The sequence below is a fragment of the Tyto alba genome, unplaced genomic scaffold (assembly GCF_018691265.1).
Source record: "Tyto alba isolate M040663 unplaced genomic scaffold, T.alba_DEE_v4.0 Super-Scaffold_2, whole genome shotgun sequence".
Taxonomy (NCBI): domain Eukaryota; kingdom Metazoa; phylum Chordata; class Aves; order Strigiformes; family Tytonidae; genus Tyto; species Tyto alba.
Window position 1 is genome coordinate 29,354,552 of NW_024881282.1, and position 22,833 is coordinate 29,377,384.

The 22,833-nt window shown below is 43.2% G+C and overlaps 1 protein-coding gene across 3 annotated transcripts in view; it reads left to right on the plus strand.

Annotated features, from left to right (window-relative positions):
- Positions 1 to 22,833, plus strand: part of CHST11 (carbohydrate sulfotransferase 11) — a 181,508-nt gene that overhangs the window by 26,369 nt on the left and 132,306 nt on the right. The window contains exon 1 of one of the 3 annotated variants that reach the window (XM_033008026.2): positions 21,224 to 22,028. The exons of the other annotated variants lie outside the window; for them this stretch is intronic. The gene's annotated coding sequence lies outside the window, so the exon portion shown is untranslated. Of the gene's footprint in view, positions 1 to 21,223; positions 22,029 to 22,833 lie in introns of those variants that run through there. 3 annotated transcript variants of the gene reach the window in all.

A 22,833-nucleotide genomic window follows, 5' to 3' on the forward strand; every position in this document is an offset into this window, starting at 1 on the left:
ACCTTGAAAGATAACACCGAATTTTGGATCTTTGTTGTTTTGTTTTACAGTCTATGTGCCTGAAGAAAAAACACAATTAGATTCAGTTCCATACCACAAAGGCTGATGGAAACCATGTCTTAGATCTGTATGCCACAAAATACGTAACACCTAAATAAGTGATAGTTGTTCCTTTTCTTGGGTCTTTCACACAGTGTTGTAATTTTTTTGCGAACCTTACCCATTTTGCTCATTCCAAAAGTCTGAAATACCACAAGATGATGGTACAAGTCAATGGTGATGTTGCAAATTACTTTCTTTGGCAGGATTTCAGATCCTTTTGAGGTTCCTCGAGATGTGAGGCAGAAGGTGGGCATAGACTAAAGCACATCCTGAAAATGGGGAAGAATCTCAAAGATCTTGTTAGGGTTTTGACAGCAGGTTTTCACTCTACATCTCTCCTGCAATAATGAACCACCGCCGTTCCCTTAATAAAATTAGCTAAATGACCACTTGGCTGCATCTGTGGCCAAAATCAATTGAAGCTACTGGATATGGTCGAGCATTCAGATGCTGTGCTGAGTCTTTTCTTGCAGCCTGTTCCAGTTAAAGTCAGTCAGAAGTCTCCTTGTCCAGCAGCCTGATCCAAGGGCCATTGCTGTAATAGCAGCACATTGTTCTTCCCACTAGGATGTGCCCGTGCTGCTGCATTAAAAGCATTATACTCTTAAAATTGTTTTTTGAGTTGAACAAGGTAAAATGAGCAGTAACATTAACCACTTTTCTTCAGAAGTTGGGAAAGGCTAGGAAAGTCAGTTTAATTCAGTATTTTTGTTTAATTCTTAGTAAAGTGACCTAATCTAAAAGAAGATGCTACTCTTTAATAGGTCCTACTTCTGTGAAAGTGGTTTGGAGCAGGGACCACCACCTCTGCTTGCCTGGAGGCTGCTGAGGGCGGTGCTGCTCTGCCCCATCACTGGGGCTCCTGCAGGCAGGCAGTTATCTCGCAACCATGTGTCTCTGCCTTATCTGGACCTTACAGGCATCCCTCTGATCGTAGACTATATAGTGGAATAAAAATTAGTTAGTTAAATTTGGTGACAGGTCTCAGTATCTGTTTGTAGCTGTAACAGAAGGCTGCTTAATGACACTGTCATGCCAAAATAAGGCCTGGTTCACATTGGAACCAGGAAACTTGAAAAGGTCAGATGTGTGAAGCACCATGGCAAATAGCAGATAAATCTTGTGTCTTTTTTTTTTTTTTTCCCCTAGTTGCTGTTTACCTCTTTCACTTTTTGCTAGTAATTTAGGTCATGCGTGTTTTAAGCATGGCACTGCAAATTGGCTATCCTTGTGTTATAAACGAAGCACGACTGGTTACTTTTGGTCATGGGAGTGCATAGCTTTGAATCATGTTAACAAAGTGAATTTAATTTGAAAAACTTCAGGCAGTTGCTCTGTGTAATACAGAGATGTCTGATGTGTAAAACGCAAACAAAGTAATTGTTTTCCCATGGTTTTTTATCAGGGTTTGTTAGTATGCAGTGACATGCGCCAATTACTTCTTGTTAGAAACTAGCACGATGTCTTTTCATAGCTCAGTAACTCCACTCCAGGTATTTAGGTCCTTCCAATGGAAATTGAGGTTTCTTCCATCAAGATTTCAAATTTGCTGTTGCTTTTTACATGTAACTTGATCCCTGCACAAGTTCACTTCTGGGCTCCCAAAGGTCCCGGTGTCTTGGTTTGGGCTGAAACCGAGACAGCGGGTCCCCCAGCTGCGGTGGGAGGGGATCGGCAGGGGCTGGGCTGCGAGGAGGAGGCTCCAGGGTTCAGACTGCAGAGCGGTTTGTCATTGATCATCACAAGGATAGAGCATCTGAAGCAGACTGACTCATCCCCGGCCTGGTGACTCACTATATGTTTTCTTTTTCCTTGGGTGGAAAAATAACTCCTGTATTTCTAAAGGGAGTGCAAAGTGAGAGCCAGACCATAGGTACCAGTTTATATCAGTAAAAGGCAAATACATATTTAGAAGTATTTTTATCACAGGAGTCCTGGTATCCTAGAAAATGCATGCTTATGTGGTTTGAGGCAAGAACTGAGTCAAAATACGTATTGTTTCAGCTGTCAGGACTGGGGAAGGGTTCCCTGGCACAGAAATGAAGTAGCTTGCTCCTGGTCGTGTTGGGGTTCAGTGTGGAGTCAGGCAGCAAATACGTCTCCCCTGATTCATCTCTGGTCCTGTATACCTTCAGCCACCACAGCTCTCGGGATCTTTCGACCAAGTTTATCTTTTCTCCTATTTAGTATGCCACCATAAGTGGATTTCTTTTTCTGTTTTGCCTATCTGTGTTTGATGGTTTTGCTTGTTTTTCATCTCTGGTGGTCCAAAGAGCCTCTTCATTGTGGCAGTTTCTTCTATTTACTTGGTGGTTTTAGTTAAGGGACAAGATTTTTTCTCATAGGAGCTCTTATGCTAATCCCCCACCTTGTTTAATGAGATGATCTGCTTCCACTTGCCTTACGGGGTGACATTGCAGTCACAGCCCTGCCCTCCTCCATGCTCAAAATGTTATATTCTCGTGTGATTTGTAAATAGAGGACCTGATTCACCAATGTCTTACTGTGTATTTACACAGAGGCCTCTAATCAGGTTAATGAAGTTGAATTCTGTGTCAAACCAAATAATGCTGTGCTGTATCTTCATAGAACTTTTCTCTCCCGGTTCTAAATTCACTTTTCACATGTATTTTTGCCTATTACCTGCGACTTTCAGGACCACACCACAGCTGTCTCTGTTTGGAAGAGCTGCTGCAGTGTTTTTATGTTACCCTCCAACGTGAGCTCCCTGGTAAGGCTGCATGTACGTGCGTGGCCACCCTCGCTGGGGAGGGCTGTAGATCACAGCAGCCGGTTGCAGATGCTGGATCCATACCCTGGGTGGAAGCAGGCAGCTGACACGAGCCGCTGCAATTACGCAGCTCAGTTAAAGTAGTTCAGCTTTTGAGCGAAAATAGATTATTAATTTTGTGGAAGGAAGATGCTAAGAGTTCAGTTCCTTCACAATATTTCTGTTTTTTTCACAATAGCTCTAAAATAAAATCCTCTGCTGGTCCCTGCAATCAGATCTGCATATATTAACTCCTCCTGCTTACAGCTTATTAAATTCTTTTTTATTTAGTACTTACATTGAAACAGCAGTGAATTGTAGAAACTTACTCTACTGGAAGCCTAAGTGTGTATGTGGTTAAATGTGAAATTCACATTGACGGCCACCTGGCATGTTGATAGCAGTTTGGTAGGTATGTGCTCCAAGCTCTGTGTGCATCATTGGGGGTTGCAGGGTATGTATGTGATGGTGGAATTAAACAGCATTTCTGAGGCTTCTGCTTGCTTTCTGTTGCTGTAATTAATGTTCTTCATAGCTACCCTGGCACAGCATTGCTAATCTTTCTTTGAACTAGTGGGTACTATTCCATACTAGGATCACCATGGGTTATAGCACAGGGCAGGGCTGTAGGGTGGGTCTGGCTGGGGCTCAGGGAAGACTCAAGGAAGGAGTAACGATGTGGGCAGCTCTTTGCCAGAGTGTTTTATCCTGAATCTGGTTTTCCATGACCACTCATGAAATCTTTAGGGTAGTTCGGCATCTGAGCATGGGCAGCATGAGGGAAAAATTGTCTTACATCTGTCCTGGGACATGTTTAGTGGGGCAGAACAATGTGCGCTAAACATTTTGGTGAAGAATAGAGTGTGTTTTAAACAGGAATGAATAATACAGATGCTGTCCGTGTTCTCTTTGGCTACTCAAGATAGCAGATTCAGACTTTTCTGTTTCATCAAAATGACTGTGGTGAAGCATTGAAAGAAGGCTGGATTCAGGTTGTGAAGGATGATGTGCTCTGGTCAGGAACTGAAACAAATATTTGTCTGAACTGTAACTGTGTTTCACAAAGAAGACCCTTTACCTGGCCTGACACAGCCTTGCAAAGCTCCAGTATTTAGACTGAAGCGCCTTGCACTGTTCTCCAGCTCCTTTGTAACTTGAACAGCACTTCTCCTCCACACGTACCTGACCTTCAGAAGTCAAAGAGTCTGTGGAATAAAGATAGATGACTTTCAGTTGCAATAGTGTTGTTTTTTTTTTTTTTTGTTTGCTTTGCCTAAATTGAATTGTCTTGAAATCAATAGCTGATTTATTTGAGGTTCTCACAGTGTTGTTGACTTATTGATACTTTTCTAAGTGCAGTTTATTAAACATTAGGGTAGTCCTCTCAAGATGTGCTAGTTTAAGTTCTGAATTTTCTTGCATTAAAACTTCCTTTCTTTTCCAAAACTTTTTAGAAAGTCATTAACAACCTTCAGCCCACAAAATGTATATAAAGAAGTTTTTGTTGACTCTGAATTTGTTAAACCTACATTAGTGTGAGATGTTACTTGTTTCTGAGACAGTTCTTGTAAATTTAGTTTAAAATGTTGTTCATAAACATGAGGCAAGACTGTCTTCAACTTGTAGAAGGATGATTCAAGATACTCATATCTCTTCTAATGAATGACTGAAAGAGATTGCTTAGAGTTCAACTGAGGAACCTTCCCCAAGTAGCAAGTATGGAAATGTGACATATGAAGGAAACATTTTTTTTAAGAAGGGTTTGGGTATTTGTTCTTTATTTCAGGATTTCAGCATCAGGATTTGAGGTTGTCTTGTTCTCTCTTCCTTCTCTTTTCCAAATGCTCAGATTTGATGTAGGCGGCTAAAAAGGGACTAGATTATTGAAAAACTCCGTTATACAATTTATTGAGGTTCTTTTGTAAATCTGGCTAGCAGTGGCTAAAGATACTGCCTCAAGTCCTAGTTTTTGACACTTCTTTTTTCTTCTAAATTGTCCTAGGGGATTTCAAAACATGTTAATATGTTCTGATCTTGATTAGTAGTGTTTACTGTCTTGTTGCAATGAGCCAGGGAGCAGCTTGCTCCTTTCAGACAGCATCAGTGGTAAAAAGTTGAGGATAATCCCTAGACATCCTGACTCATGGGTGCATATTATAACTGTTGAGGAAAAGCATTCACTCGGCATGTACTGAAATTGAAAGTTTCTATTTTTTTTTTTTAACTAATCACTGCATCTGTCCTGCAGACCCTTAGGTTGACAAAGAATTAGATGTTTTGGGCAACCCTTTCCAGTAAGACCTGTGGTGCATAGTCTACATGAACATGTAGGGTAGTCAGAGCAGAAATAAGAGAGCTTTTTTTTGTTGTTGCTTTTGAGCCTCTTCAGGAGTCACAGCAGAAGATAAAATCCTCGTTAATGATAAATCTGGCATTTGCATATTTTCTATTTTTTGAGTGTGCCTTTTGGGTTTTGTTCTTCAGTTGCTGCTTAGCCCAGAGGGAGGCCAAAGTGCGTGTCTGCTGTGTTGCGTCCCTTATTCTGCCTCCAGTGCAAACAATACTGTGATGAGAACTGACAGAGAGGCCTCAAGATGATGGTCGGCAATTTCATTTTCATTTGATAGTGTCTGCTTATGGCATAGGTGGAGGAAGGGGAAGAATGACATTACAATTAAGACCAAGCTGTGTCATATTTTTCCTAAACGCTTTGTTTTTTTTTCCTCTTTCTCTCTCTCTTTCCCTATTTCCTTTTCCACCTAGCACTGGATGCCAAGGTGGAAATCTTTTTTTTTGCTGGGTTTTCCCCAGTACCATTCGACCTCGGGGCGTGTGGCTGCAGGCAGCGCGGGGCCGACGGTTCCCCGGGAGACACGTTGCTGTGCATGGGGCTGTCTGAAGCGGTCGCCTGGTTTCCAAAGGATCACCTTTGCGCTGCATTTTGAATAATAGTAGCTACTTCTAATAATTTTTGCTTGTCTTTTTTGATTCCTGAAGTTTGATTTTTCTGAGGCATCTGCATACCTGAGTCGTTTCCTTTTCTACTGAGCAACTACGGGCCTAAATGCGTGTTGGGCTCTGAAGTCCTCAGGCTTTTCTGAAGCTGTGTTTTCAAGATTTCCCTGCAGAGCTCCACTGGTGTCCCTTCCTCGTCCTACAACAGCTGAGGTCCTTGTGTTGTTGAGCAGCTCCGTGAGCTGGTGCTGGACAAACACCATGGTATATTGAGAAGGGCAAGGAGGACTGGGGAGAGCAGGGTCTCTTACCAGCCTGCAACTCTCCGCGCCTCTCACCAGCGCAGAGGTGTGCGAGGTGCACCCCGGCAGCTGGACTCGGGCGAGCGGCTGGAGGTAAGGTCATGCGTGGAACCTGGCCAGCTTTGCTGCATGGCGTCTACTCGGGGCCATCTTTCTCTTCTCAGCTGCCCTGTCCCAAGGCAGATGGGCTCAAACCATCGTCCCACTTGGCTGCCGCTCGGCTCCCCTCCTTCCTCTTCCTTGGAAGGTGAGGCCAGGCACAATGCTGTCCTTTGGTATTAGCGGGGACCAACCTAAACAGCCTCAGGCTGCCAGGGAAGAAGATGCCTTCAGACAGACAGCAGTGGGGGAGTTCTGAGGGTTTGCTTGCGGTTGCTTCAGCACTCCTGTTTCTCCCAGCCACCCTCCCCTCTCCGACCCTCTGTCAGCTCTGCTGGGAAACACCGGGGGGTGATATATTTGCGACTTTCCCGAAACGGGAGTAGAAGTTTTACAAGGGCGGGCGGTGAGCAGGCGTGAGGCCTGCAGCACTTCCTCACAGTACGTGGACCAGAAAGCCTGGGGAGCCGCCTTCCAAACCCCCGCACCCCCGCACGGCTGGCTCCGGCGGCTCCCCGGCAGACGCGGCAGGAGGGGAGCCTGGGCTGTGCAGGGGCTCCTGCCGTGGCGTGGGCTCACCTGCAGCCCCAGGGCCGTGGCAGCAGGCTGAGAGCAGCTGCCTCCGGGAGGAGGGAAGCGGGAGCTGGAGGCAGCATCAAGCCATCCGCCGCCAAGACGGAGGCAAGATTTATTCGATGCTGCTATGGTCCAATTCCCCAGATGCTGGGAGGAAAAGGGAGGGGGAAGGACTGTAATTAGTTTAACTGGCCACAGGTGTGTAACAAGAGGAAGCAGGAGGAAAAAACAAATTATAGGGCAGATTCTGGCCCTGGCTGTTGCTTTAGACAAATGGATCCTGTGCTGCCCTTGAGGCAGGCTGGATGTGTTTCTGTATTGGGGCTTGGTCTATGGAGACAGATATTTAGTAGTTCAGACTGCTGGAGGAACATGGTGACAAGTAGCGAGATTGACCCCACAAATAAAATGCATCTTTCCAGTTAGTGTGCTCCCCAGAGTCCAACTCTCTTGCTGCTGGTGCTACCCGTGGATGCGTGCACTGCCTTCATAGTCTTCTCTGTGATGACATGAGGATGGTTGATGTCTATCAGGCTGCTTACAAGGTGGAAAACCTTTGTGTGATTTTCCTAGGCTCCTTAAGCAGAAGGCATTGCATGCCACAGCTGGCCAGCCCAAAGAGGACCTTTGCTCAGCCCCCAGCCTGCTGAGCACCTTCATGTCTGGAGGGTTTGAACAGAGGCAAGGCATATCTCTGGCTAACATCTGGGGCTCTCCTGTGACAGCACTTCATTGTACCAAAGAAATCTCAATCCCTGTCCTAAGGGCTTTTCTTAAACAGATGAGAGGGATAAAGGTGGGAGAGGCAGCATCAGCATGCTGAGGACTGCAGCCAGCCATAACAGAACCTAGGTTTCTGGGCTTTCTCTCAAAAACATACTAATTTTTGCTGCTGATTTCTAAGCCTCTCATCGAGCTTGGCTCTTTTAAGAGCTAATGCTGGTTTTTAATTCCATGTGGAGGTTACTGTTGAATTATTTGACATGTTACAGGCTTTCTCATAAGAACTCACAGGAAGCTTCCTTGTGACTTCCCATGTGTTTAATGCATTGCCATTTTAATTTTAATGGCTGTAAAGGAAGTACCTTTGTAGAACACTAACCTTAATTGACTTTCTTTTAAAAAGTCAAATACAGAGCATAGTTTTACAGCTCACTTTTGATCTGTAAAAGATCATACTCAAGTAGAGATCTTGTCAGAATTTTGTCCCAGACTTTCAAAAAAACTCTCCTGTGGTGAGGGAGAAAACTCTAACAGAAGAGATACGTGTATTCTGGATGTAACGCATGATTGGCATGGAGTTGGATGGCAGGTTTAACTTTTCTCCTTGACTTGGCTGTCTGTTATTAGATCCTGCCCCCGGTGCAGCTGTTTCTTGAGTGTATAAATGAGCAAGTGTCCTATACAACCGAGGTACAAAACTACTCTGCACGGTAGGTAGGACCCTGCTCCGCAGGCAGTCCCACCAGCTTCAGTGAGACTAGTGAAGGGTATGAAGCAGTGCGGGGAAGGGCATGGTTCATCAGCTGCTGCACTGGTGCCAGCTCAGGGATGTACGGTTGCTGCTTCTGCTGGATTATTTTGCTGCCCCTCTCTTCCCCCTCTGTCAAGCAGCTGCCCTTGTCTAGTCAAGTACGATTTATCTGATTGTGCTCTGTGAATGACTTGGGTTTAGTTTTTAACCCAGTTTATTTCACAGGACCAGAGGAATGCACAGGTGTGTTCTAATTTTTCAATGTTTTTTAATATTTTAAAAATAATTTTTAGTGCCCTGCTCAGATTTGCAAAGTTAACTGTGTCATCCCTGTTATGGGGACAGTGACAGGAATAAGTTATCACAAAGACCATTTATTCTACTGACCAGCCCACAGCTACAAGTGAAAATTCAAGGTCTCTTTTTGCAGTATGTTTCCTCCATCTCCCTGCGGCAGTACTGACCACATTCTTCTGCTGCTCCGTCTCCTCTCAAGAGCTGGTGGCCCATGAACAAGCAGTGAGTTGCACACCACTGGTAGATCTGCCGTCCATCTGTGATGGCTGTGCCTGATGAGCAGGGGTGAGGGAGAAGGGCAGAGCTGGACAGCAGCCGTGGGATCAAATGTGCAGTGCTCCGGGCTCCAAGGAGTCCTGCCAGGGAGCTGACTGCTCAGCTGCAAACCAGCCCTGCCTCGTGGACTGGTGTGTTGCTCCTGGATTGTGAAAGAAGACCCTGGCAGAGCCGAATGGCAGTGTGGAATGTTTGCTGCAGTGGGCAGTGTCACTGCCAGATCATCTCACATGAGCCTCTGCCTGGATGCCATTGGATGTAAGCTATAGGGTACTGGCATTTTTCGCAGTCCTTATGCTTTAATGACAATTATTTGTCACACTTCTGGTTTTGTACTGATAGCATACAGCACTGAGATCTCCTGCAAGGCTCAGATGGGTATGTTATTTAAAAAAAAGCAAAATTTGCCATACTGTGTATAAGTACATTTAAAAGTAATTTAAGGGACTCGGAAAGCTGCAGTTCTCCATGAGGGTGTTCTCTGTTTCAAAGAGATTGCTGCTACTTATGGCAAGATATCTGTTATCTGAGGAGCCCTGCAAGGCACTGAACAATAGGCCTGTTCTTTGGCAGGCCTCCATAGTCACCAGCATCTAAGAACAGCATATGGAAGATCTCCACTCAATAGCAGTTGATATTGATGCGTGCGAGCAGGTGCATATTTGAATTCTTTGTCATATGGAGTCTATGACCTTGGCTGGTACAGTGTCTGCCTCAGGACTACTCTGTGCGTAGTCCAATCCTGATACACCACTGGAGAAAAACTTCCATGTTCCTTATATTCAGAGGGATGAAAAGCCACCTGGAACAGCAGAATCCACTTATCCACTACCAGCAGGATTTTGGGGAAGCTTGCTGTGGATTTTGTGCTAGGAGCACTTCCCCTTAGCATCTGTTTTTCATCTTACCTGTCAGCATCCCCTCCATGCAACGCTGAATCTCTGGTGTATGATGAAGGCTAAGACATGCAGCAACATTTTCTCTGTGGAGATCATTGATATTTTCTCCCCTCTGCTGCTCACATTCCCAAGACTTCCAGAAACTAGATGACTTGGAGATTCCTATGTTAGGTTTGGTTCAAAATTGCCCTAAACTTAATGAGAAGAGAAACACATGCATAGCTAGGGCTATGTCTGCACAGAAATAATGTCTTACGGTTGGAGCAAAAGAAGCTTATAGCTTAGATATTTTTTTCCAATGCTTGTTTTCAGAGTTGGCAAGAACTGGTGATTTCTGTTCCACTGGAAACATTGGCCTTTGGGTGGAAAACCTGCTTCAATAAAAACTAGAAGCCAGAGACTTTGAGCATTGCATTGATTTCCCTGATGATGCATATTTTGCTGCAAGTATCTTCCTGGTGCCTGGAGGCTCTGAGACCCAGGGCTTTGAGTGCAGGCTGGGTGTGCACCGGGAGAAAAGAACCATGTGCCACTTGAAAACTAGTATTTGTGAGTCTCTAATTCCTTGCCCCCATGATTTAGTTAGGTTTTCTGAGAAGAAGAAATCACCTGATAACAGCCTGACACTAAGAGGCAATAGAAACACTGTGCCTGAGGCTCTTCTAGAAGTTGTTGAGGTCCCTGGAAAACCCCATAGCCCACTATGTTCTTGTTTAGGGACAAGGGATCAGGGGGAAGAGCTAGAAGTTGGGATGAAACTTCACTTGATATGAGCTGATGTCACTTGTGATCAGGCTTTCAATAGCGAGTGGTGTAGAACTGACAAGATTTTGTACAGGTGGTGTAAGGGAATGGACAAATAGAAGAAGCAAAAACTAACGAAACAGACAAGTAATTTCTTGTGCCCACAGTTTGGAAGACTATCCTGTTTGGGAGTGTAGTTGCTTCTGAGTGCATTTTTTCTACTAAATGGAATATTTTACAGCTCAAATCAGGTCTAGACAGTTTAGCCACAAAATTTTAACATTCTTTTGAGATCATTAAAAAAAAGTTCCAGCCATATTTGAACAAATGGCTTTTCATTGACTACTCACCCTCACTTCAGCCATAGGACTAAAACTAAAAGGTTCTTTTTCTCCCTGGTGATTTGGCTGCCAAGGAGGAGAAGAATTGTCCTGTGGTCTAGATGTGGGGGAACAGGAGGAGGTATTTTCTTTTTGATAGCTGCTCATTTATTAATTCTTAGCCCAGCAGCAAGCTGCAGGGGTTCAGGTTACAGCTCTCTTTGCTTTGGGGAAGAATGTGCCCTTGTGAGTTCCTGTATAAATCTCCAGTAGTTCCAATTGCATCAGTACTGATAACTGGTTTAGCAGTGGCTCCCCCAGAGCAGGCCATAGGTAAAGATTGCCTGTCTCCATTTTAGTAATTGTCTGTCTCAATCCTTAGTAAAGATAAGAATGAAAGGTAGTTTAGTTTAAAAAAAAAAACAACCAAAAAACCTAAACACCCCAAACAAAACCCCCTACCAGTTAGCTGTATATAACTTCTGGTTCTCAATAGTGGAATTTGCAGAAAAGACTGCAAGATTGGGCCTATCTGCCCTGAACAATAAATCCTGCTTGAACACTGTTCAGTGTTAGGCCTAAAAAAAAAAAGGAAGAAAAAGAAAAAAACCCTGCCCCATCCTGTCTGATGTACATAGAATTAAGGCTCCAAAGATAGTTCTAAGACAAAGGGTTATTCTGTATAGCTTTTAAAAATCTTTTTGCATTCATTCAGTTTCCAGGAACATGATGAAAACGTTAGGCACCTGCTGGCAAGCCAGCTCAGTTGCACACTGGAGATAGGGCTTCCTCCCCTGTTGCTGCTGGGGAGTTACTGCTGCCGTTATCAGTAGGAGCAGCAGGTACTCAGTGCTCTGTAAAATCAGGCTACTTTTAATTTATAAAGTAAAAAAATGCATGCTGGAAGTGGTGGTATGTACTGAAGTCCTGGAGTGTACAGTGGATATTTGCACATACTGCACTGCAGTGATTTGACAGGTTTTTAAAACATTCACAGGTTTTTACTGTTGTTGCTGTCTCTATGCAAAGTAATGCTGGGGAGGACTCATTCTTGCTGCAGTTGCCACTCGTATTTCTTCATGTGGCTTTTCACTGGATCTGTAGCAGAGCCATGATCTGTGAAAGAGGGAAAGGACTGACATCTGGGGCTCATGTATGTGCTGTTTAGCCCTTTGATTGTAATTTAGTACTGATTAAATACTTCAGTTCCCGTGCAACCATTTGTTTTGTTCCTAATTTTTGTGGTCACTGTGGCAGGCGCTGGTCAGATCCCTGGCCAGGGAGGCATTTCACAGCCATTTGTCAAAGAATGGATACGCACATGTCCAAACTTGGCCACCAGAAGGAAGCTAAATAGTTGAATGTGAAACGAAAAGAGCACTTGTGCACAATGAATGAAGAGAGAAGAGCCCACTTGGAATATCTGTTGTTCTGTGAATTATGCAGTTAATGTGAGTTATGTGAGTTAATGAACTCAGGGCAAGGATCCCTGCGTGAGGGCCAGGTGCTGTGCGGGCAGCCAGGTTAGATGGTCTTCACGGTCCGTGTCCTGGCTCGTGTCTTATTCGCAGGAACTCTCCCTGTGACTTTAGCTGGTTGAGGTTTTTTCCCTTCTGTCCCATGCTCTGGTGTCAGCTGCAGAGCTCAGCACTGTTGATTGCCCCCTCCCTCTGCCCTTGGATTTCTCCTGTCGACGAGTATATTTTTGCAGTTTTGTGGAGCACGCGGTCAGACTGACAGCTCCCACCAGTGCTTCTCAGGTGCACGTACAGTCTGGTCAGAAAGATCTTGATGCGTCCCCAGCTACCATCTGTAGCACTGGGTGAAGTTTATGGTGCTTTTATTTTGGGAGTCTCACGTCTCTGGAGGGAAGCTGGTTCACCTGTTGCTTCATACAGGTATTAAACTAACTGCTGGTGATGAAAGGTTTGCTTTGTTGTAACTGTCGTTGTCAGAAAATCTGTCACAAAAAATAATTTACTCTTTCATATCTAATTAAAAGTCTTACTTTCATTCTGAGTCTTTTTTTTTTTTTTAATATAATTTTCTTTCTTGTCTGGAATAAGTTTCAGAACAAGATGCTAATATTGATGCTCAACGCTTGGGAAAGCAGAGAGCTTATATAGAATCTTCTGACTGTATCATTGACGTTGCTTCACACATCAAAGCAATTCATCTTAAGAAAAGAAAAAAAAAAAGGAAAAAGATAATTAGGAAAGCATGCAAAGTGCAAGAGAAGCATTGTTTAATTAAGAACAAGATTCGTGGATCACTCTATATGGGGAGTTAACTCCAGAGAATTTAGGAAAACATGTTTTTATAATGCGAATTTAAACTAAACAGATTGTCTCCTTCATAAAAAAAGAAAACATTTGATTGTAGGGTATAACTGCCTCCACAAGGAGAACATCTCTGATCCTGGGGGGTTCTTTGCTTCCTGTGGTTCCATGTTAGTCAGCAAAACTCAGTCAAGGGGGAAAAAAACATTTTAACAGTGAATGCAGTGAAGCAGTGGAACTGATTATCAACGATGTGATAAATCCTCAGTTGCTTGGAGTGTTTATTTAAATTGGATGGGATTCCAAATAATATGCTCCATCTTAGCAGAAAGTTGTTGAGCAAAGAAAGTTGTAGTGAGAATGGAGGCTTGTTTTATGTAGAAGATGAAACCCAATAACCATCAGCCCATTTTACTTTTGCTGCAAACTGAAATCTGTCAAAAACTGGGCGAAGGCTGCAGCTCATGTTTGATTCTTGGTTGCAGCTCCCATGGACTATATGAGACCTCTGTGATTTGATTCCATTTTTGTTCCATAGATGAAAGTCAAATGGAATTTTATGGGTTTGCAAAACTTGCGGGTTCTTGACTACTTCTGTTATGTTTGACGCTAAGGGAGGAAGGCTCAGAGTTGTCTGTTTGAAATGTTTTTAGCAATGAGATCACTGTAAAGCTGAGAGCAACCAGGTTATTATTCCTTGAAATCACATGGAAAAACTTCCAGCTTCTGTGGAGTGACTTGTGGTGAGGGTCACAGATGGAGAATACATTTGTACCACATCTTTTTAATTTATTCTCCAATTCCAGGAGGCTCGTTAATAGTTAGCAAGTGTCTTGGGAGTTTTGGATCATAAGGCCAGAGGAGGAGCGACCCTGTCACTGTGGCTTCAATGTGAATTTGAACTCCAGCTCTGCAGTGTGCTCCTGATGGGACCTGGGTTGCCCGGGTCCTCAAAGTTGAGCACCACCTTCTCCTTAAAATCACTGAGTGACAGCTGCCACTCTGAGGGGCTCAACTTCCATCTTTCGCTGCACCAGCTGCTTTCTGTGGAGTGGCAGCTGGGAAGTGCTACGAAACACCCCAGTAGGACCCAGAGGATGGTTGGGTGGTGCACCAGGATGCTTTTCCAAGAGGTCCTGTCCCACAGGGTATGTGGATGTGGGGCTCTCTGGAACGGCAGGTCCCTGGTTCTGCCCTGGGGCTTGTAGTTGGAAGTTACTGTATAAATGATTACATAGTAATGCCCCCCACCACAACTGATGCAGATTTGCTTTTGCAAGATTAAACTGTTATGTTCTGCTTCCCATAAAAATAAGGACACCATAAAATCAGAGAGGGAAAGCATGGTGTCTTTTAATCACACCTGGATGATTTACACTATTAATTTTGTGGAACTATACTAATGCCTTTTATAAACGCGGCAAGGTAATGGTCATGGAAATTTTAGGAGTAAAATAAAGTGTTTTGTGAAGATGAAATGATTTTGATTCCCCGTAGCAGACTGAGTAGTGTGGAACATTAATATTTATAGAGATTGGTAGTGATAGAATTGATTTTGATGACTAATCCTTGTAGCTTTGTTACCATTACAGATATAATTTGCTAGCTGTGTAAATATATCAGTGTATACACAAAATGTTAACCCAGTTAGATTGAAAATGCTCAACTGTTCTTATGCTTTTACTGTTTATTCAGTCCACAAGTCTATCTGTTTTGCTGTTGCAGAGCAGTTACCAAAATGGCCCTATCTTATTCCAGTGGAAAGTATTAGAAAAAATGTCTGTGACCTTTAACAGCAGCAAAACCTGTTTCAGTGCTAACACTTTCAAGTAACCTTTCTAAGGATGATCATGTACTATGGTTACACTGTGTCTGTCTTGACATTTAGTGGAACTTTTATCTCACTTTTCAAATCTATTATTTGAGAAAAATACAGAAGAAAAATGTGCCTGAAATTTTGAATTTAATTGTTTAAATGGATTTTTTTTTTTTTTTGATAGTGGTGCCGTAAAGATGGGGGAAGAAATAAAAAATCACAGTCTTTTGACATGTTCTTCTCCTAGCAAAGGTACATATTCCTGATCACCCACTTACTGGATGTACGTAACTTTTAAGCATCCTAGGCTTGTTGATGTGCAGAGTCTACAGTTTACTTCCCAGTGAGCTTAAAGTTCAGAGACATATCAGTTTAGTTCTATTGTGTATTTTGAATTTCTTTCATGTATTGATGTTTTAGCTTTTGATTAATCTAAACTCATGCAACTGACTTCTGGTACATATTACATCCACTTTATTTAAAACGTTTAGCCTTAGACACCTGATAATAATGTATCTATTTAGCTTTTTCATAAAGGTGAATCTTTAGTGACTTCAGCATGTGAGCCCTCTTGAAAAATAATTGGAGATACTCTCCTGAGTCCTCTAGACCTTTTCAAACCTCACCCAAATTATTAAATATTTCCTAGACAGATGTGGTGTGTTGGAATAGCTCCCTTGTTCACCAAGATTGGAGAGCTGCTCAGAAGAAAACGTCCACTTCAGGACCTTGAGAATATTTATTCTGGTGTAGTAGCCAGATCTTAGGGAAAATAATTTTTAAATCCAGTTGTCCCTACAAACAGTTTTTCTGTGGTTTTATCCAAAAACTGTGTTTGTTTTGTTGTGCATTTACTTACTCATTTCAGGCCAGAAATAGAAGTTTGTTACTATGTGCAGGAGGCATTACTGGGCCACTGAACAGAAAGCCAAAATATGTGGAACATACTGTGCCCTGCTCTTCTGTGTCCTCTTGTTTTTCTGGTGGGTTCACAGTGCAATTTTTGGCAGCAGTAGCTGGAATAGAAAACTTCTTTTTTCTTTTCCCTCTTGCCCTGCAGCTCTTTGGGATGATGGGTCTGTGGAAATCAGGCTGAGGGACACACACGCAGTTGTATGTTGCAGAGTAAGGAAAATGTGGAACAAATTGGCAACCTAAGAGGTCACTAATTTTTTCATTCAAATTCTTTTCCTCCCAGTTGTGCACTATATAATAAAGAAAATACTGCCTGGAGAACAAGAGGTTTGGAGGGTAAATTGGCCGTGATGAAAACTGGATTATAACAGTGATTTTGTTTCTCTTCAACCTTATCTTGACAGGTGGTTTCTGAATATTACATTGCTGAAGATTGCATGTAGGGTTGTACATATGTTTCTCACTGACAGGCAAGGTAAAGCTCCTCCAAGAGAGTCCTGTGCAATCTGCCGTGAGTTTTGTTGGATCTGAGGGTCTCATGAACTACAGCACCTTCGTCTGCCAGCTAATTAGAGGCCTATAGACAGAGGGAATGTGGGACAAAAGCAGGGAAGGGGGGGAGGCCCTACACTGCTGAAGCCTGATCTGGGTCTGCCCATCCCACATCTGCGGTGGGGTGCTGCAACAGGAGTGGGCAGGGAGGGCGATGCACTTGCCACAGGCATCTCTCATTGGGGTTGTCCCATCTCACCATCCTGCTAGGACTCACACAGAAGAGGCACCAAATGGGATCTGGTGCTGAACGACATTTGACGATGTTCAACATTGGTATCTCTCCGTTCCTATAGTTTCACCATTCTCTGATTTTGGAGAACCTCATCCTCAGTTATGGCAATTTAGAGGTGAGCATGAATACCAAATCTGGATGGGGAAGAAATATAATTCCCAGAATGAAGCAGAAAGCATCTGGCTGGTATCCTTCCACATCAAGGATTTTCTCTGAAGTTAAAATTATGGGGGTTTTTTCCTATAATAAGTTTTATGTTTTTCAGAAACAAAGTTAAAATATTACTGGTTTTTAAGGATCTGGATTTCATGGATGTTGAAGATCTGATACTTCACACGCTGTTGTTTTTTATAGACTGGATCCCTGTTCAGATTATGGCTCTTACAAATGTTCGAGGATCTCATTCCCTGTGTAGTGAAGTCATGTGGCCACAGAGCATGTTGGATTTAAATCCCACCTAGTGAAGTAGTTCAATCCACAGAAGATAACGCATCTGTAAGGCATTGCTACTCTTGTATAAGAATACCATGACAGCAGTTTAAAGTACTCAATGTCTTGGGTTTTGCATTTTCCATGAAAACCAGATACCAAGGGAAGAATTCACTTTATGCTAAAAAACTTACTTTTTTTTTCTGTTATAGAAATAAATGCAAAATTTTCACTTGGCTCTGATAAGGAGGTAGTTTTTGACTGTTCCCAGTGCTTACATTGCCAGTATACTAGTTTTTTCAGAGCATCACCAATAGGCTGCCTAGCTCTTTAGTGACTGTTAATGAAACTGTTGCAAAAGAAGGCTTTCTTTGTCTCTTTTCTGGAGCACATCCCTTTTAGGCTCCATTTGTTTTGAAATTCTTATCTCTTTTGGGGTGTGATTTCCTCTTCTAAAGCTTAGTTGGTATAATTTGCAGATGTACTTTAGACAAATAAAACCCATGTGTGGGTAGAAGGGGGTGAACGCACCAGCAGTCACAGCCAGTGGATTGACAACTTGTTGTGTGTGGTGCTGGAGGGCTTGTCCAGCTCGTGGGACTTCTTTGGAGGCCCAAGGAGGTGCTGTCCCCTTGCACTGTTACCTTTGAGGGATGTGTGTGGGAAGACATCAAGGCACCTCCCAGATGATACTAGAAGCAGGCCCTGTGCTGCATGAAGGCAGCTGTGGGGGAACCGCAAAACAGTGCTGGCATGTGTCGTGGTTTAGCCCCAGCTGACACCTAAGCCCCAAACATCTGCTCGCTTGTCTCCCCTCTGGTGGGATGGGGGAGAGGATTGGAAGAGTAAAAGTGAGAAACCTTGTGAGTTGAGATAAAGACAGTGTAATAGGTCAAGCAAAATCTGCGTGTGCAAGCAAAGCAAACCAAAGAATTAATTCAACCCTTCCCCTGGGCAGGCGGTTGCTCAGTCATCCCCATGACAGCCAGGGTCCATGATGTGTGACGGTGACTTGGGCAGTCAAACACCATTACTCTGAATGTCCCCCTTCCTTATTCTTCCCTCAGCTTTATGTGCTGAACATCCTGTCACGGGTGGAATGTCCCTTTGGTCAGTCGGGGTCAGCTGTCCTGGCTGTGTCCCCTCCCAACTTCTTGTGTCCCCCCAGCCTGCCCACTGGTGGGGTGGGGTGAAAGCAGAACAGGCCTTGACTCTGTGTAAGCATTGCTCAGCAGTAGCTAAAACATCCCTTTATTATCAACAATGTTTTAATCACAAATCCAAAACATAGCTGCATACCAGCTACTAAGAGGAAAATTAACTCTCTCCCAGCCAAAACCAGCACAGCATGCCAAGGAATGTAGCCTGAGCCAAGCATGAGTGTGGAAGACATGGCCTAATCAGAGGGTGCTCAATCCCGGTGCTGCCTCCCTCAGTGTGCCTGCACTCTGTCTCGTTTGGAGCAGCTCATGGGTCAGCCTCACCTTTTTAAGACCGATTTGTGCTTTTACTCCATCTGTAGACTGTTCAGTAAACCGTGAAGCTGGTGGTGGGATGATTCCTCTAAGATCCTTTCAGCTTGCTTTCACAAAACTTGACATTTTGTCTCGATGTACTGTTGGGTGCAAATATAGGTACGTCAAAACTTGTAGAATTTTTCCTCTCTTTCTGAACGCTGATGTTGTTGAAGCCTTTTTACACAGAATCACTTTGGGAGCTGTAAGGCTTGCGTAACACCACAGCCTAAATTTAAAGAAGTGCTGGGGAGGCATCATCTTTGACAGCCACTCAAGAGCTTAACGCTGTGTGTTTTGCTGTTTGTCTGGATGAATAAGTACAAGCATTGTTGTGCCCCATGAGTGCAAAGGTAGGCGCAGGGTTTATTGCCTTTAAGCTGCTTTCTCTGGAGCTTGTTGTTAGAGTTTTTCTTTCAAACATTCTGGAGAGATACTGTTGGAAATGAAGTTGCTTGGGGTGGTATAGAAGCGGGAATGGTCTCAGAGAGCCGGTGGGGATAAATTGGGCCAAAGGCTTATCTACTAAAAGTCTCTTTATGTATAGTTCATGTCAATTTAATGGAGTAAACTAAAGGACTGTCTAATCACTTGTAGGTGACAGTTCAGGGTACTCCTGCATAGTTTATTTACTCACCATGGTCTTGAGAGCAAAATTGCTTGGGGCTCCTTGCTGATGTGAGCCTTTCCTTCTTTACCTCTCAATAGTCTCTTGGAAACAAGCGTTTTCCTTCAAACTAGTCGATTTTACTTACTAGTGCTTCCTTACAGTCCTTCCTTTCCCGTTGAGCCCTTGAGCCACGGTGATTAGGGTGTGCTATGTTGTCCTTGTATTGGACATTTATCCTACGCCACTTTGCCTTTCACCCAAGATGTGAAGGGGGCAGAGGCTAAGGGGAGATGTAACCCAGGTATAAGATTCAAACTACTCTTTAACAGAAGTACATGAGAGAAAAGTGTAGAGGAAAATCAATCTGGGTGGTGTGATTACACCAATACAAGTGTGTCTCAGCACTCTTGAATGTATACAGTCCACTTAAACACAAGACCATTCAGTCATTGCATTCAGAAGGATATTATTTCTTTCTGCCTTATCTACTGAAAGCCCCTGTCTCCATTGCCATCTTTATGACCTTGCTTTTCTGGAGTGCACAGGTGTGTGGCTAAATCTGGGCGTATACGCTATCTCACCGGAGCCAGGGGGATCAGAGGGGGGCAAAGTCCTGAGCTGAATTGTGCAAAGTTTCGGTAATGAAGTGGGAAGATCATTTACCTCCACGGGGGGGAGCAGAGCGTTTTGGGAGCTCTAGTGAAGATAATGATGGGCGTTTCAGTGTGTGTGCTGGTGTTAGTGAGGAATTTGATGATGTAGACCCAAGTTTTACAGTCATGCTTACACTGATTAGCACTTCCTGTGAAAAACACCTGCTGAAGTCCGCAGGCTGTTTCATGAAGAAGTGCAACCTGGCAGCTGTGGGTGGGTTTGTGAGGTGCAGCGTGCATGTACAGTGCAGTGTGAGTGACTGCAGTGCCAGCTCCCAGTGGGGGTGACAAGGTGGGTTCCTGGCACTGTGGCACAGAAAAATGTTTCATTCCCTCCTGCAGTAGCATTTAGTGAAATATTTCAGCAATCAAAATTATTTTACTGCATTTTGTGTGCATTAGGTATTTGCCAGTGTTTTCTGTAGAAGGAATGGATTTGGACATTTTCTCCAGGAAGTAAAGATTTGTCAGAGCTGAATAAGGTAGGACAGGCTTTTAGGAAAATGAAAAGTAATGCAATCTTTGCTTCTCCTTTCTTACTAATTCCTGCATTTCTGCAAAGATGGATGGAAAACTCATGAAGAAGTTCTGAAGACTTCTGAAGAAGCTAATGCAGAGAAGCTGGAAAGACTTGTCCCAGGAAAATGACTGTGATTATGAAGATATTTGCTATCTTACTATACTGGAAGAATAAAAAGAAAAATATTCTTGTAGTTTTCTTTAGTATTATGTATTTGTTTCCATAGTAATTTCAATGTCAAAAAATGGGCATATATAAGACCATATAACATGTACAACTTGACAACAAAGAGGAAAACACATGACAAAATACTACTGGAATATGTTGGATAACCAGATATCTTAAGTGGGTCTTCTGGGTGTTTATCAATCTCCTTGTTTTTGAGGTGTTGAGGAAATACGCCTTTTGGTTTATGTAGCTGATTCTGTAATGTCCAATGGAAGCATCCTCTGTAGACTTACCAGTCCTTTCCAGCTGTAACAACCCTTGTTTTGTGTCCTGGTTAGGAGCTGTAGGAAGCCTCTTTGTTGGTTTTCAGTCAACTGCTAGGTCACTTTGCTGCCTGACAAAGGCAGCAGCAGAACAAGCTTACTTTAAGAGTATTAATTCATTATAAATTCTAAGAAGTGCCTTCTCTTTCTAACAAAAATAAGTTTACACTTGAGAAAGCAGTGTATGCCAAAACTTTAATGTCAGAGGAAAGATTTTGCTAACTTCTCCCTGCTAAGCTGCATGGTAGCTGTAAAGAATTTCCTTCTGTTTTGGGGAAATCACGGTCTCTTGTGTGATCTGGGTTTGGCAAGATAATTCCTTGTCTGTCGCATTCTATATTCCTGGGCAGCATTTTATGAAAACATGGCTCTGAGTCTACCTGAGAGGCCAGTCATACTTGCCAAGGCACCAAACGGGTGACAGATGAATGATGAAATAAAAGCCTGAGCAACAGCATCCATTGTCTGAGAGAGATAGCGCTGAAGGAATCAGGTGTTGCAGACAGGGATGCTTTGTTATCTGGGGGCTGCTCTGCTGGGGCACCAGTGGGCTGGTGAGGAAGGAGCACAGGTGTGTTAGTTATATTTGAGGGAAAGAGTGCTATAATCTGTCTGCTGTAGAGTGCAGGCATGCCATCAGTTGCCATCATTCAGTATCACAGCAGGACACTGTATGTGGTAACTGGTGTCGAAGGAGGCTTCGGGGAGAGTGACATCTGCAATCAGTTAACCTCCTCTTCCTTTCACCCTCTGTACAAGGCATTCAAAAGCTCAGTTGAAGGAAAACTTCCTTCTTTTTGGAGAAAAAAAAAAAAAACCAACCCAAAACAAAAACAAACAAAAACCCAAACCAAACCAAAAACCAAACAAAAAAAAAAAAAAAACCCAAACCAAATCAGCTAACAATTACCAGCTTCCTAGATTGAAGTTTTCATAACTGCCCTGAATGGCCATAAGATGATCCTCTCCCCCAAAACAAGTGCTAAGAGTAAACAACTGGCCAGTGTGCCAGATGCGTTCCCTGATAAGCCTGTGATAGGCAGAAAGCAGACTGCCTTGGGCTGTCTATTACAAGGCAGAATGTAAATAATTTTTCTCAGATTAGCAGCGTCTGAAATGTGGAAGCTCCAAATGCATTCACTTGCTTTGAAAGAGGGCGACAAAGAGTAACGGCAGAGGCACTGCAAGTTTCCTGGCTTGGTCAGTATAACTTAAAATTGCCTTTTCTTGGTAATGTCATCTCTTATCCTGGGGGCACATTCTTTGGGGGATAGTGTGCATCAGTGGGGACATGCAGGAAAAGTTACCAGGTGCTTTGGCAAAAAGATATCACTGCTAATGGAGACCGTAACTCTGCAATATACACAGAGGACAAAGTAGTTTAGTTACAGAAAACCAGCAATAACTCCTCTGCCTTTTCTAAGCTTCAGGAAATCTTGTTTTATGTCCCATCTTTCACCTCAGACAAGTAGTTTAGCCACAGGAAAAGAAAATCCTCTTTTTATTTTATTTGAACTATCCCGAGTTATTGACACTTAGAATTTTATTCATCCAGTATCAAGCCACAGCAAAAAAACAGAACAAAGTAACTTTAGTATTCCGGCCCTCATGTTGTAGCAAAAATATCAAAGTCACAGGAAGGAGAGTGTTCTAGTTACTTGTGTGATGTCCTCGTATTCCCCAAGCCTCTGTTTCAGCACTTTACAGCTGCAAAAAGCTGCATTTGGAAAGTTTGGAAGTTGCAGATTTTTGCAGAGAAGTAGCAAATCCATCAAGTTAAAGCGTGCTCAACCTCCTTTCTAAGTGATGTTTTCAAACTAATTGTAATTAATTAACTAGCATATTCTTTTTATGCTTTTGTGTCAACAAGTACAGTATCCAAATCAGCAGGCATAGTGGAACAAAGTAAATTTTGATATGTTACCCAGATGAAAAGTTTGCTTCAGTCTCATTGGGTAGGTTTGCTAAGACTGGCTCTGTTTCATGGACCACACAACAGTTTATT